This window comes from Balaenoptera physalus (assembly GCF_965194825.1).
Source record: "Balaenoptera physalus genome assembly, chromosome: 3".
Lineage (NCBI taxonomy): Eukaryota > Metazoa > Chordata > Mammalia > Artiodactyla > Balaenopteridae > Balaenoptera > Balaenoptera physalus.
Genome location: NC_138890.1, coordinates 72,327,854 through 72,342,174, shown reverse-complemented (window position 1 = coordinate 72,342,174; position 14,321 = coordinate 72,327,854). Strand labels below are relative to the sequence as shown.

The 14,321-nt window shown below is 41.0% G+C and overlaps 1 protein-coding gene across 5 annotated transcripts in view; it reads left to right on the top strand.

Annotated features, from left to right (window-relative positions):
• The window catches only part of MEGF10 (multiple EGF like domains 10), a 363,967-nt gene that overhangs the window by 8,610 nt on the left and 341,036 nt on the right, over positions 1–14,321 (top strand). For all 5 annotated transcript variants that reach the window (XM_082457836.1, XM_082457834.1, XM_082457835.1 and 2 more), the window contains one exon: positions 101–187. The gene's annotated coding sequence lies outside the window, so the exon portion shown is untranslated. The remainder of the gene's footprint in view (positions 1–100; positions 188–14,321) is intronic.

Here is a 14,321-nt window from a genome sequence, read left to right as displayed (position 1 = left end):
TGATTCCAAGGCTGGAGACTGTTCTTCTGCCTCCCCATTTTTACCTACCTCCAACTTGAGATAGGTCTCAAAGTCTCATTTTGACCATATATTCTTCCAGCCACGTGAGGGAGACAGGAGAGGCTAAATATAACCACATTAAAAACCATCAGCAATGTTGGAAACAGCTTCAGGCTTAACATCAACAGTGAGTATGCAGCAGCAGCTTAAAGACTTGTGTGAACATGCCCAAATGTTTTCTAAGAATATTTTTCAGAAGAGTGTATTTATAGATATAATCTTTAATTGCATTATGAATGATAAATGAGAAGGTTAACAAACTATATTTCAGAACTGTTTTATATATTTATTTGGTGCTATCATTAGCTGTTTCTTTGTGACTGCAGATTATTTCTGCTTACTAGTCTTAGTGGAAAGAGAGAATTGCTGTACTTTAGTGCTGGGAAAGGATGTTTCAGTTGACAATGAAGGTTGCAGGAAGTCTTGTTTAAGAGTTTATTTTGGTATTTGTCTCATTTTAAAGGCTGTGACTAGGACTTCATATCTGTCTAATAAGCATGCATGTAACATTTTTATGTTTGCTGAGTGCCTTACAGTCCCCCATTAGTCTCCACAGTACCCCTTGAGGGTGGGTCAGTATTACCGCCTACAGTTTACATTTGAGGAAATTTAAGATACTGAGGGATTATGTGATTTGTACAAGGTCACCCAGCATGCAAGCCTAGCTAATAAAAGATGACTTCAAAGCTCTTTCCAAATAAAAGTGCCTTATAAATGTTAGGTAGTATTAATGGGCATGATCCCACGATGAGTAAGATACACTCCAGGAGTAAAGTGCTCATACATGCTCTATAAAATTAATTCTTTTTAACCTCAGAGCAACTTTTGAAATAGGAATTCTTGAACCTGGCTGTGTATCAGAAACATCATTATAGCTTTAAGAACATGTGAGCACCTGGGCCCCTACCCAAAGTACAGAATCATAATCTGAGAAGTGGGACCCAGATAATGTGTATCTTGAAAAAGCTCCAGGGAGGGGATTCTGATGCTCAGCCAAGGTTGGGAGCCACTACTGTAGATTAGAATAATAACCTCAGTCAAGCAACAATAAGACATCATGGAGTCAATTTAGGAGAAAAGGTCTGGTGTCTCCCAGGTTCTGCCCACCAGTTCACAACTATTATTAGCAAAAGAACTACCTCCATGAAATAATCAGCTGTGGAATACATGTGTGGAATTCCAGGAAATAATGCAGAGATGAAAGTTTATTTAAGAACTAACATTGTTTGAATGTTATAATTAACTGGGTAAACTTACCGGGTCTACTCTTGGATTATTATTGGGTCCACCCTAATGTTTTTATTCTGAGTACCTTGTATGATAATCAGCATACTAAGAACCTGTAGTATCTGCCTTTTCATCCATTTTTCAAACACTTATTTAATACTTGCTATGTGGAGACTGCAGAGTAAAATAATGGTTTTGGTCCACAAGGAGTTTATAATCAAGTGATAGAACAAGACATAGGCCAAAAAAACCAAAACCCTATAATACTAAGCTGCAAATATTAAGTGATAATCAAAGTGTATATGAGGCATTATTCATAATCACTAAAAAGTTGAAACAACCCAAATGTCCATCAGTTGATAAATGGATAAATAAAATGTGGTATGTCTATACAACAAACTATTATTCAACAATAAAATGGAATGAAGTACTGATACATGCTACAACATGGATGAATTTTGAAAAAATTATGCTAAATGAAAGAAGCCAGTCAGAAAGAACCACATATTATATGATTCCATTTATATAAAATGTCCTGAATAGGCAAATCTATAGAGATAGAAAATAGAAAATAGATTAGTGGTTGCCTAGGGCTGAGGAGTTGGGCCGGGGGAGGAGATGGGGAGGAACCATTAGTAGGTACAGGGTTTCTTTTGGGGGTGATTAAAATGTTTTAAAATTGTGGTGATAGTTGCACAACTCTGTGACTATTCTAAAAGACGATTAAATCATATACTTTAAATGGGTGAGTTGTATGGTATGTGAATCATATCTCAGTAAATATATATATATATATATATATATATATATATATATATATATATATATATATATACACACACTTTATATGTGTGTGCTATATGAACTTGGTGAAAAGAGTGATTAATTAGTATGCACTGGAAGAAAGTGGTGGAAAATTTCCTGGAGGAAATGGCATTTGAGCTAAGTCAAAACAGGTGATTTTTGTAAAGAAGGAAGGCATGCTCAAATATGTAGTCAAAGTGATGATGCTTTCATGCAAGGGCAAGTTATCTGGAAAAGATGAAGTTTAGGATACGTGAAGGGTACAGGAGATGGGGGCTAGGTGCAGAGCTTTTACTGCCATACTAAATTCTGCAGTTTGGTTTTCATTTTTGTAGAGCCATGATAGGTTTGTGAGTGGTTTGGTTAGGGCTGTGATTTGGAAGGATAATTGGAGGTGGTGATGAGGTCGATGGCGGATGGGGTGGGAGGGCAGTGAGCAGGGGAGACCATTTAGGAGACTAGGCTAGTGTAGTGTAGAGGCAAGAGATGATGGAGCCCTCAGCTATGACAGCAGCGGTGAGCACTGAAACAAGGACAGATTTGAGAAAACATTTAAGAAGTAGAATCATAAAATTTTGTGAACTGAGGAGTAGGTGAGAAAGCACAGGATATATACAGCAGGGTATTTTAGACCACAGAAAGGCTGGGTCCTTTTTTGTTAAGTTATTTAGAATAATAATGTAAAAACTATTGTTGAAATAACACCAAGCAGCCAAATTATAGCTTTTTAACACCTTGTCAACAAGGGTTTGATTACAGAGATTCTTACATTTCTTTTTTTTTTTTTACATCTTTATTGGAGTATAATTCCTTTACAATGTGTGTTAGTTTCTGCCGTATAACGAAGTGAATCAGCTATACGTATACATATATCCCCATATCCCCTCCCTCTCGTGCCTCACTCCCACCTTCCCTATCCCACCCCTCTAGGTGGTCACAAAGCACGGAGCTGATCTCCCTGTGCTATGCAGCTGCTTCCCACTAGCTATCTATTTTACATTTGGTAGTGTATATATGTCAATGCCACTCTCTCACTTTGTCCCAGCTTACCCTTCCCCCTCCCAGTGTCCTCAAGTCCATTCTCTATGTCTGCGTCTTTATTCCTGTCCTGCCCCTAGGTTCATCAGAACCATTTTTTTTTAGATTCCATATATACGTGTTAGCATACGGTATTTTTCTCTTTCTGACTTACTTCACTCTGTATGACAGACTCTGTAGGTCCATCCACCTCACTACAAATAACTCAGTTTCATTTCTTTTTATGGCTGAGTAATATTCCATTGTTATGTGCCACATCTTCTTTATCCATTCATCTGTTGATGGACACTTAGGTTGCTTCCATGTCCTGGCTATTGTAAATAGAGCTGCAATGAACATTGTGGTACATGTCTCTTTTTGAATTATGGTTTTCTCAGGGTCTATGCCCAGCAGTGGGATTGCTGGGTCATATGGTAGTTCTATTTTTAGTTTTTTAAGGAACCTCCATGCTGTTCTCCATACTGGCTGTATCAATTTGCATTCCCACCAACAGTGCAAGAGGGTTCCCTTTTCTCCACACCTTCTCCCGCATTTATTGTTTGTAGATTTTTTGATGAAGGAATGTATATTGTGAATAAAGAGTGGAATGAATAGAAATGCTATCACCCCATTTTGTGAGCTCTTTGGAATCAGACCTCCACTTATTGGAGACGAAGCAGTTATTTATGGCCTGTTGAATGACTAAGTATTTACCTCTTGCTCAGATAGCTTCCCTAGAAACACTTCCTTTGGTGTGAACAACTTGGATTTACTGCCAGGGCAACACCTTCCTTCCAACACCCACGCTGCCTCTTGGCTCGGTCCTCACGGGCAGGTGTTAGTAAGCCGCATTTTGTTTTGCTTCTAATAAGAGCACAGCCTCTGAAAAGCATAGGCTGAATGTACCACACATTGTAACTTTCCCTTACAAGTGTTCTTATAGGGGAGATCTGAAACTGTGGGAGTCTTAAGGATCAGGAAGATGAAGACTGCTTTTTCTCATAATCGTGCAGGGCCACACCTATGTTTTCCATCTCAAGGAGGGGCAGCCAGTTCCTGGGCAAGGTCAAAATAGACCAAGTCTCTCTCATTGCATGGCGTTACACTCACTGGGGATCTGTTATGGCCTTCTCTGGGGACTGTGGAAGGTGTTGCCATGACACTGCCTGCTGCTAGCCGAGTTTGGGAACAGCATTTCCGATAAGTGCCTTACATGAGTTTACCCAAGCCCGGAACACCGTTTAGAACACCAGTCGCTAACCTGTGGCTCATATCTGTGCCTGTCGGTGAACAATGACTACAGCTAGCTGTGTTCAGTCACAGTTGTTAGCAGAGCTAATTACAGCAGTCTCGGGTGGGAGGAATCCTAGAAGATACCTCTAAGGGACTTCTACCACACATTCAAACTTTGGCTTTGTAGGTAAGCGATGGAAACAGGCCCCTTGGGGAACCTTTAAACAACAGTTCTCTGCAACTCTGAACAGGGATCCATCTTCACTCCACAGTTGGTGAGGGATCACGTTGAAAAGAGAACCACCAAAGGAAAAAGGAGGAAAGGGACGCTTAAAGCCAGTAGGGTAAATGTTCTGGATTAAATGAGAGCAGAACTGTGTATTCTTCCTTGGGATGCCTTTTACTCCCTGCATGACCTGATGGAGGCCACTTCCCCTTTCTGGGCCTCACTGTTCTCATCTCAAAAATAAGGATAACAATTGTGGCCCTATTTATATCCCAGGATTTCTGAAAGGAAAAAGTAAAAAATATATATTAAAAAAATAAAGGTTGGGGGAACATAGAAAATGAGATATAACTCTAGGTAGTGTAACTATTATTTCCTATTGCTTGTTCCACATTTTACTTATAAATGATGAAAAGGAACAAGGAAAAAAGTCTGGGCTGTTGTAGAATCTCAGACTACATTTTCTGATGCCTCTGAGGGATTCTGCGGTTTGCTTGTCTTAAGTCTTCAGATTTGCCTCCCTCTCCCCAAGTGCACCGATTCTGGTGTAAACTCATCTCCAGTTTGAGGGGTGGAGGAGACCTCAGGAATCTAAAGAGGCAAGGCCCTGCAGTCATCTGGTCTTGAATCTTAATGTCACCTGCTGAAGCCCAAGTCCCAAAGGCTTCCTCTGTCCCCTCACTGAGACACCCGATTTGGGAGGACGTCAGCTATGAATGAGTCACACAGTCAAACTGGGGCTTCAGGGGATACCTCCAGGATAGAACCAAAAAGAATTTGTAATGTGCTCTGAATGTGTCTCAGTCTGGGTCTCTAACTACAGTCTTGTTCTTGCTGAAAATCACAGCACACTTCTAACCAAGCAAGGCAGGTCTACTTATCTGATGGTGCTGTCAGTGATAGACTAGGATCATATTATGGATTTGGCAGGGAGGAAAAAGATTTATTTCCAAGATTTGAAGATTTATCTTTTCCACATATGCAAAACCAGTCAGAGCATTAAAAATTATCAGTGAAAAGTGATCATGTTTTGTAAGCAGGAGGAACCATTCTTGACTTCAGAATAATACAGAAGATTTTTAAGGATCCCAAATTCATGGTTTAAAAAAAAATGATTTGACGATAGGATACCAGCAGGATTATCAGACTCTTAACTGCCCCCTTATGGTGAGGTGCTATCTCCATTTAAATGAACGCCTTACATTGAATGCTTAAATTTCTCCCTTTCTTTTTTTCTCCTCCCCATCATTTAGCTTTTTTCAATGTTCAGCATAACTAAAAAGTCTAAGTAGGGAATTGCACATAATTGTAGGCTCTGCACCATTAGCAAAGTGATGCTTCTTTCTAAGTATTTGTAATCATCTATTCCACTCTTGCTTCCTCCTCCTGGAAAATTTACTTGGAGTGATTGTAGTGTCCTTTATTTCTCTTGAAGGCATCCTTTTGACCTTTGTGTACAGGCTATAAAAAATACCAAGAAATGAAATATTGTATTTTCCATGTAGTCACAATATACACAAATAGAAAACACCACTTTAAATGAATAGAGTAAAAGAGGGGGCTAATCTCTAAATTGCGTTTTATCTTTCGAAGTTATTTGGTGAGGTAAAGAGATTTAAAAAAATACTTTTGTAACTCAAAGGTCATGATCACCCTGGATGTACGGCCTGCACCTGCCAGCTAGGAGGTTGTTTTGTGCTATTAGGTGAGAACTCAATGGCATCCTTTGCCCTCTCAACCTTTATTATTGGCTTAGAGAAATGTGACATTGCTAAAAAACTCTAACTTGAAAATGCTTCACAGAGCAGGATCCTTGCCACATTCAGGAATCTTGCTAGTTCGCAAGATGAGAGCTGTCATGCAGAACAAAAGGCTGATACTAGAAGTCAGCAATCACAATGGGAATAAATACCACAAACTGTGGTTTCCTAATGTCTTAATCTCCCCCAACCTTAAAAGAGTGATGCTGGCCTTACTTTGAAGGTAACTTTACAAAGAAAATGTAGGGACAGGTGGAGTTAATTCCTGAATCTTAGCTCCTCTGGCAGTTCTTCCCCAATTTCTAATGCCTCTTTATTACCCAGATTATAAATAGATGCCCATTTTTCTTGTCTTGACATTAAGTTCCTGACAAAGAACATACAATAACACCTTCCTTACCTGGTCAAGGAATAAGTTGTCCCGAGTAAGGGAGTTTGCCAACTGATAGTTAACCTAGTCCCATGATGCAATCGTATGTTTTAACCCAGTTTTGAGGAAAGTGTTTTTTTATGATTTGTTTCTCTCTCTCTCCTGCTTTGGTGGGCAGAGCATGGACTGACCTTGTTGGGAGGACGTGGGATCATTGCTGGGGTTTTGTACAATGCAATGCTGCAGTAAGGCCATCAATGTTTCTTAGGGGAGTTGGGTCACACTGGTACATTGTGAGTAGCACGATGAGACCTTAGGCTGAACTTGCCTTTAACTTGTATCCTTTCTACTTCTTCATGTTTCTGAATCATTAAGAAAAGTTCTACTTAATATGCTGTGTACCCTGTTTCTGAGGGTAGAAAACTTTCCATCAAGAATTGTTCAAATATAACATTTTGGCATGACGAAGGGATGCCTATGGCTGGATTCTTCTTATTATGTGTAATCTATTGGTTGGCACTGCTCCTATGAGTTGTTCTCCATCTTTTGTATGATTTTAATATTTCCCCCTTTTTCCGAAGCTCTATGCTCCTCTAGGCTTTAGAATTCAGAAGTACTGTGGCTTTGGTGGTCATTCTTTTTGAACCTGAAAGGGGAGGTAAAATGTGAAACATCAGTGCCTAAATTAAAGACTGGCCAGATGAGGCCGTTCTCTGTTGGTTCTACCTCAGTGGTTTGGCATGGGTTTCTGTGTTAGTGGAGAGATATAAGATCTGTGCCAGATGCAGGACTTTGGCTCACAGTATCAAAGTATTCTGGTCTCTGTGGTGAGCAAGAGTCTTGGGTCTGGTGCATGTCTGCAGACTAGAATGGATTGCCATGGTTTACTCTCCAGTGTCAGGGTTGCTCTGGAAGCCCCTGAACTCTGCTGCCCAGTTGCTTAGCTCTTCTAAGATAGGTTGAAGGTTATGGTACTTGCCCATCACTGCTTACCATTTTGGGGATTTGAGCTAATCAATTAATCAGGTCTTCAGCTCTTCTCTGATGCTTTTTCTTAGAGGGTCAATTGAGGTATGTTTGAAAACTTCCTGGAAGATATGTACCCTGCCATCTCTTCTGAACCTCTCACTCATCATCCACATGCAATTTTCTTTGTCTACGTCTTCTTCCCTCTCCCTACCAAAATTGTTCTCAATAAGGTCAAGTTACCTGTTGTATTAATTTCCTTTTGCTGCTGAAACAAATTACCACACACTTGGTGGCTTAAAACCACACAAGTTTATTCTGCAACAGTTCTGTTGGCCAGAAATCTGAGAGCAGTTTCACTGGGCTAAAGTCAAGATGTTGGCAGGGCTTGCCCCTTCTGAAGTCTCTGGGGAAGAATCTGTTTCTTTGCCTTTTCTAGCTTCTGTAGCCACTTGCATTCCTTGGCTCAGGGCCCCTTTCATGCATCACTCCAACCTCTTGTTTCCATTGGCACATTTCCTGCTTCCTCTCTGTAGTCAAATCCCTCTCTTTCTCCCTTTTATAAGGACACCTGTGGTTCATTTAGAACTCATCTGGATAATCCACAATAATTTCCTCATCTCAAGATTCTTAACTTAATTGCATCTGCAAAGTCCCTTTTCCATATTACATTAACAGGTTCCAGGGATTAGGTACTGGATATTTGGGGGGGGGGCATTATTCAACCTACCACAGCATTGATTTCCTAATTTTCAAATCCAGTATCTTCTTTTCAGTCCCCATCCTAGCTGGATTGACATTTGATACTGTCAATTACTCTGGAAAAAACTCCTCCTCTGACCTCAAGATATAGGTTATTTTATTTTGTTATTCTTGTTGCGATATTTTTATTGTCTGTCTCTACCTCTAGAATGCAAGCCCCTGAGTAGAGTCCTAGGTTATCTTGTTTCTAAGCTCTATCCCCAGAGCTTAGACTAGTCCCTACTACTATCACATAATGAAAGACATTGGCTAATACAAATTGGATGAACTTTCCCACTCCTAGGTCTATCACCTTTCATTATTATTTTCCTTCAGTGGCCCTTCCTCTTCCCATGCAGTCAAGATTGGTATTCCCTTCAGGACTTGGTCCTAGTCTGCTTTTCTCCTCATCTGCCAGGTAAATGCTGCTCCTACCATATTCTGGGGTCTCTCAAATCTGTACCTCAAGCCCAGACCTCTGATTTGAACTTCCAGCTTTGATCTTTACCTGGATGTCTCACAAGCACAGCCCACCTTTCCCATCTAGATCCAAATACAACCAAAAACTAACCTCACCTTCCTCTTATACTCTCAGGGAATGGGAAGTGCCAAGATTTACTCAATAGTCATAGCAAGAAGACTGGGAGCCATCCCAGACTTCATGCTTTCTCTCTACTCACTCTTCCCCTACCCCCTCCAGTCAGTCATGAAGTTTTGTCAACCTGACTCCTAAATATCTCTTTCTGTCTAACTCCCATTGCCCTGATTCAAATCCTTATCACTCCCATGAGTAGGAGTGATGAACTTACCAAACTCTTGACTTCTCTTGAATATGGTAGAATGACATGCTCTTAAACTTTTGGGATGTGTACCAGAGCTGCTGATCATTGCCAGCCATGCTCTCAGGCTCTGCTGAGTGGGCAGTGACTATGATTTGCATACCACATGAGCTTGGTTGCCATAGCTGATTGGGCCAGGGATGGGTGCCTGATCCAAGGGTGGCTCTTTCTATGGGCTTGATCAGCCAACATATGATTTGGGTGGCTGGTTGTAAAATATAAGTTGAGTAAAATTCCTCTTTTGGAGTTTCAGAATAGAGAAGTTGAGAGACTAGGATCACTGTATTGCTGAACAGAAGGGTCAGCAGGAATGGCGGGCATGAGCAAGCTGCGGTTATTAGAAAGCAGATACTGTGAGTAAGGAGGGGAGCTGGTGAGCAAGATGAGAACAGGAAAAGGAAGAAGCTGAGGCACTGTGAGTAGGGTGCTGCCTCCGTTTCTGTGGTTCTTTTTTAAAAAAATTTACCATTTATATTTAATAGGATTTTAAAAATTCATATTAATCCAATGCTTTATTTTTCAAGTTTTATTGAGATATAGTTGACATATAGGACTGAATGTTAAAGGTGTACAGCATAATGATTTGACTTACATACATCATGAAATGATTACCACAGTAAGTTTCGTTGAACATCTATCTTCTCATATAGATACAAAATAAAAGAAAAAGGAAAAAAATATTTTTTCCTTGTGATGAGAACTCTTAGGATTTACTGCCTTAACAACTTTCATACATAACATACAGCATTGTTCATTATATTTATTGCATTGTACATTGCATCCCTCTGTGGCTCTCTATAAGAGTATTTCCTGAGGCCTGGCCCTACTGTGATTCCTATTGTCAGGTTTCTATGAGTCTCTGCATTATTATAAGCAAACAAACAAAATAACCCTCATCTGAGTGAACCCCTGCTTCCTTCAAGAAATTGGCCAAAGAGTTATGTGTTCCGGTAAGCCTTTACGATGTTATGATGAGACATCTGGAAGAAAGCAGCGCTGTAATCAAGAGCAGCAATATGCAGTCCCAAACTTAATGTTAATTCCACTTCTTTTTAAAGCATTAGCTTAGGAAAAAAAGAGGTTATATCACTATTTCCTTTGGGAGTGGGAGAATATTATGAGCTTCTTGTGTCAAAATCAGTCTTTTATTTAAAAACAAATCAATCCCTAAACATAGTTTTAGAAAGGAAAAGTAATTGCTGCTACAAATATCATAGGAAAATGACTCTAATAAGTGACATAACATTGTCTGATGCTTATCAACAGTGGGATAATCAAACCACCTTTTTAGATGACATGTTTCTAGATAGCTGCCTTTCCATTTGCCAGCTGTTGGGACCAGAGGGATTACTGAAAGTCTCCAGGTTTCTTAGTCACATGACCACATTCCTCTCTCAAATAAGAATAATTAACTTCATTGAAGATCTTTAGGTAAAAAACATTAGGCACATATAATCAATGCTCTGAATATGGAATACAATTAGGAAGCATTTTTATTTATGTCTCCCACTATCCCTATAAAATGTATTCACTGGGGAGTTTCTCACTCTGTCTAGGATAAAATAAAAACTAGGTAGTGTTAGGACTGTTTCAAGCATTCTTAGGCAACAGAAAGTCCATGGTCACTCTAAATGCTGTTTAGTGCATCTATTCCCGTGTTATATAATGTGAAACTTGGTTGAAAATTAAGTCTTACCCTTATTCCAGTGAGAAGCCACTTGCAGGTGGGCAGCTGTGGAAGGGGAAGGTCTTTCTCTTCTTGCTCCTGGCAGGAGCAAGATCCTTCTGGGGCTGGGGTGGGGCAAGGTGGGAGAAGCAGGGAGGGGCAGGAGTGTGGTCCCTTAAGTGATGAAGTTGTAAGATGGCCTTCAGCTTTCTGGGCCTGAGAAACATTTAAAGCAGACCACATTTCACAGAGACTTTTGCAGGTTCTTTGGAGATTGCACTCATAGCTGGTGTTGTCTCACTTGCCATTTCCTTGATTCAGGCAAATGCGCTCTCCACTTGAGCAGCCGCCTACTTCCTCAACCCCGAGGAGCCAGTCTTCTTGCTCTGCTTCGCCTCTTCCGAGGCCTGCCCGCACCCAAGGCTCTCCCCAGCCAGCCCTCTCTCCCGTTTGGCACACATCAATCCATGAAGATACACACACACACTCCCTTTCTTCCCTTCTTCCTTGGACAAACTCAGGGCAGCAGCCTCCCTCCTTCGCTCTGCACCAGAAGTGCTTGCAAGCTCTTCTTTCACACGATTTTCCAGAAGGGAGCTAAACCACCATATTCTTCCTACCCAGAGACATACATTAGGCTTTCTGATGAGTTCCACTCATGTCCCTTTTTCTTGACATTACATGACCTCAAGCTTTTACTTTGGTGGGAGGTGAGAGCACATTTTTCTCTTAAAAAATCCTCCAAATATCCAACAGTCCTTATGTGATCTAGTATTTCCTTTGGAATGTAGCACCTTGTGTGTCTTGGTGCCTCAGCCAACACGTTAGTTTTAACACCCTGTTAAGTTTGTGGTGGATTTTTGTTTGCTTGTTTGAAATTCTAATGTCAGAAATGTGTTGTTTGGATGAAGTCTGTGTACATCCTACACACCTATGACCACACGGCTACACTCGAGCAAGAATTGCTCCAAAAAACAAACCTACAGCGTCTCTGGCCAGCCCTGATTTCTGAAGGGAACCAATGGATCCTCTCCTCCTTAGCTCAGCAGACCCTGAAACACTCTGATCAACAACCCTAGGACACGGCCCATGTAGCTTTCAAGCTGTCTGGAGCAGGAAGAAAGGAACACACGGTGCCAATATACATGAGAGGGCGATCTTGTCTATGGCCTTCTCACCCATGGTCGTATTGAAGATGTGAATGTCCTGCAAGGCTACTCAGGGGACTTCTGAGCTTAGCATGCTTGAGGACTAGAAAGACTAAGAAAGGCTGGAATAGAGAGTCCAGAAACCTCTGAGGAATCAGGAGACAGAAGGGCTGACTCTGGATGAGGGCAGAAAATAAGGGAAGATACTGCTGCAGGGTAAAAACCACCTTACCTGAGGTCCTTCACAATGTGAACCCCAATCTTTCTTATCAGTCTCATGTTCTTCACTCCCCTCGCCTTCACTCCAGCCACACAAAGCCACCCGACATTTTCTAAATATGCCATTCCCTTCCACACCCTTTTATTTTTCACCTAATTTAAGGCTAATTTTCTATGATGCCTTCCTGCCACTTTACTCATCTGGCTGCTGTACCATTTTTTACATGTCTCAGCTCCAGCTCTCACAGCACTATGTTGTAGTGCTTTATTAACTTGCCTCTCTCTGCTGCCCAAGACAGTGAGTGTCTCTAAGACAAAGACTGTGCCTTATTCAGTTTTATACTCCCACCACCTTCATTGTGCTTCAGTGTTGTAGGGACTTCTATTAGTTTTCTACTGCTGTGTAAAAAATTACCATAAACTTAGCAGCTTGAAATAACACACATTTATTAACTCACAGTGTCTGCAGATCAGACGTCTAGGCGTGGTGTGGCTGGATTCTCCGACCAAATTCCCACTGTGCTGAACCTGAGATGTAAGCCAGGGCTGTGATTCTCACCTGGGTTTCATGGTCCTCTTCTAGGATCACTAACTGTTGACAGGATTCATCTCCTTGAAGCTGTAGGACTGATGTCTCCATCTTCCTGCTGGCTGTTGGCCAAGAACTACTCTTAGCTCCTAGAGGTTGCCCACAGTTTCTTGGCTTGTTGACAGTTCACAACATGGAAGGAAGCATGTTTGCTTCCTTCCAGGCTAGCTGGAGCACACCTCTTTGATTTCATCTTCTGCAACCAGCGAGAGAGAACACTCTGCTTTTAAAGGGCTCACCTGATTAGACCAGGCCCACCCTGGATAATCTTCCTTTTGCCCTGTACTGTAATGTAACATAATCACAGCAGGGATATTTCATCATATCCATAAGTTCCACCCATATTCAAAGGGGAGGGAGTACAAGGGTAATGGTTCATTGGGGTCACCCTAGAGTTTTGCCTACCACAGGGCTCAATGAATATTTAGAAAATCAAATAAGATGTGTTCCAAAAATTTATAAATTAGAAACAGTGGCATTCAATTGTAAGATTTCTTTCTCCTACTGTTACTTTGGAAGGCTTTTAAAGTTGTTTCTTAATTTGTGTTGGATCCACAATGGTTAAGAATGCTTCATGTGAGATAACATGAGGCCCCCACAGGGAACCCAGGTAGTACAAGAAATTTGGGGTGGGTGCCAAGACCTGGTCTGATATCTGACTGTCTGTGTGAGCTTAGCTAACTTCCTGAAACTCTCTGAATGTCAGAGTCCTCTTGAGGTATAAAATGAGGGGGGCAGGGCTAAACAATGTCTAAGGTTGGCCAGCTTTAAAATTCTCTAATTTCTAAGACTAACTCATACTGATAAAATTAAAATCTAGCTAAGTGAATCACAATATGCAAATTCATTGAAATAGTTTTCAAAAGAATTTCATTACAGATGAAATTGCAAGGATGAGATTTTAAGAGGAAAAGGCAGTTTTTTTTTTTTCTTTTATAAGTGGTTTTTTTGTTTGTTTGTTTGTTTTTAATTTTTATTTATTTATGGCTGTGTTGGGTCTTCGTTTCTGTGCGAGGGCTTTCTCTAGTTGTGGCAAGCGGGGGGCCACCCTTCATTGCGGTGCGCGGGCCTCTCACTATCGCAGCCTCTCTTGTTGCAGAGCACAGGCTCCAGACGCACAGGCTCAGTAATTGTGGCTCACGGGCCTAGTTGCTCCGCGGCATGTGGGATCTTCCCAGACCGGGGCTCGAACCCGTGTTCCCTGCATTGGCAGGCAGATTCTCAACCACTGCGCCACCAGGGACGCCTCCGGCAGTTTTGTTTTTAAATGAATTCCTTCCTCTATTGGCTGAACCTGACTAAATACAAATAAGAGTACACAACTACATTTTTAATACTTTACATAAAATGGTGAAGAATATTTTTTCTTTAGATGACATATCTGTTCACTTATGGTCAGATGTGAATTTTCCCCAAGATATTAAAACTTGATAAAACCACTGTCTTAAAAATAGCT